Source organism: Pteropus medius, unplaced genomic scaffold (assembly GCF_902729225.1).
Source record: "Pteropus medius unplaced genomic scaffold, Ma_sr-lr_union100, whole genome shotgun sequence".
NCBI classification, from domain to species: domain Eukaryota; kingdom Metazoa; phylum Chordata; class Mammalia; order Chiroptera; family Pteropodidae; genus Pteropus; species Pteropus medius.
Window position 1 is genome coordinate 23613840 of NW_024354875.1, and position 2177 is coordinate 23616016.

Sequence of the window (2177 nt, forward strand, 5' to 3'; positions counted from 1 at the left end):
AAAAGGTTGCTGATAAGTGTTTTTATAACCTTTGATGGCATCAAAGCTCTAAATAACAAAATTATCAAAAATGACAGGAGTAGGAAGATGGGAAGGAGAAAATTTTTTTCATTTTACTAATTTTTTTCCTATTTGAGGCCAGCAATTCTGAAACTGCTTTTCGTTAGAAATTAGATTTTGTGGAGGACAATATTTCCTAAAATAGATTTTAATTATTGTACCTTTGTTTTCCAGGTTTTTAAAATGCTTTTGATAAAAATTATTAATGGTATGATTTTTAAAAATATGTTTTAATAGAATAAACAATGGTCTACGGCCATGCCACCCTGAACAAGCCTGATCCCATCTGATCTCAGAAGCTAAGCAGGGTCGGGCCTGGTTAGTACTTGGATGGGAGACCACCCAGGAAGACCAGGTGCTGTGGACATGAATAATAAATAATAATAATAATAATAATAATAATAAAGAGAATAAACAAAAATCATGTTATTAAACATGTGTCTACTGAGAGTTATTTTTTTCAACCATAATTACACTTTTTAAAATAACTTGACCAAAGCAGCAATATGTATTAGATGTGTAGGGAGGCTATAATTTCATGATTTCATAGACAGAAGAAGTCAAGAAAAAGTGCCTGGGCTTCAAATATCTTAAGGCTCTCTCTTCATTAGAGGATGTCTCCAGTGTGTCACCAATAAGAAAACTTCTAAAGAGGTATCAGAAGAGACAGAATTTTTGCCTTTCCCCACTTCTTTCAAAAAAACAACTTTAAAGGTAACTACCTAGCATTTTCAATTCTTAGATCTTAGAGACTTTTTTTAAAAGTATTTAAAAATGAGATGGAACAATGTTCTAAAAGCTGACATTTAAGCAAACAGTGTGTGCATGTATTATATATGTATAAGCGTGCACATATACATACTCTTCCGTGTAGTACTCAAATGAAAAAATATAACATATACTTCCAGATAAATAGAAATATTCAATAAAAATAAAAACCCAAGACTAAATTTTATCAATTTTTACCCACCAAGGTATGGGCTCTGTAGCATTATAGATTATTAACGAGATTATCATACCTAAAATGAAAAGCATTGGCAATTTTATTAATTAATACTGCTGTGGAATTAAAATGCTGGGGGAAAAAGAAAGAACACATACAGAAGCATCATCTTTAGCTTCTTTAGCACTCTCAAATTTTCCAAATCTAAATTGTAGTGAATTCTCAGCACTACTTTGTTTTTGTTAAGACTTCCCTTAGTCTTGTCTGGGCTTTATCACCCTTGTTGCCATCACAATTAACTTCGAGAATTGTTTTTACATCATAATTACTTTTTAGTTGGCAAAATATTCTCACAGAAGTTACATCTTTTGATTCTTGCTGAAATCCTTTCAGGTAGATATTATTATGAAGAGCAGAGACTCCGGAGTGAGATTGCCTAGGTTTAAAGCTGGCAGTTCTACTCCCTGTCTGGAGAAGTGTAAAATGAGGCTGTTGAAAAGTTAAATAAATTAATATACATAAGATATTTAAAATAGGGCTTGGTATAAGAGTAAACACTATAAAAATATTATATGTGAAAAAAACAAGGCTTGGGATATACGATATTTGGCCTGAGATAGTTCTTTACAGTTAAAAATCTAGGGCAAAACCCCAGGATTTCTGATGCTAAAGGCCCTATTTTTTAGTAATGTTCAGTATTACCCTCCTACCTAGTTTACATTTCCTTTAAGATTTATTTACTTCTTTTTTTTTTTGTCTCTTTCATCCATTTCTTTCTCTCATATATTTTCCTCCTTCATCTTTGCCTTTCTCTCCTCCTTATTCCTTCCCCTATCCCTACTATCACCCACACCACATCTTCCACCACTGGGGCCACCAACATCACTAGAAACACTATCGTGATGACCTAAGTTGCCAGCAAACCTGAAAGGAACTTATGTAGATAGATTTCTTTTTAATGGGGTGATGAAAAAAGAAGGAAAAAGGGAGGGATGAAAGGGTGGGAGGGAGGGAGGAAGAAAATGATGATTTATGTATTATAGCATGAAGGGGCACATTTTAGCTGACAACCATACTATGCTGTATATTTAACTTGCAGTTGTGATCTCTACTTATTTATAAAAAACAATGTCTGAGATGAAAAGTATGCTTGCAAAGATTAACAACTTAATCA

The 2177-nt window shown here is 33.0% G+C and overlaps 1 non-coding gene across 1 annotated transcript; it reads left to right on the plus strand.

Annotated features, from left to right (window-relative positions):
* The first annotated feature begins 308 nt into the window (after positions 1 to 308).
* LOC120597218 (5S ribosomal RNA) lies at positions 309 to 427 on the plus strand. The gene has a single exon (XR_005651359.1). It is a non-coding gene; the product is annotated as a 5S ribosomal RNA (ribosomal RNA).
* The last annotated feature ends 1750 nt before the right edge of the window (positions 428 to 2177 follow it).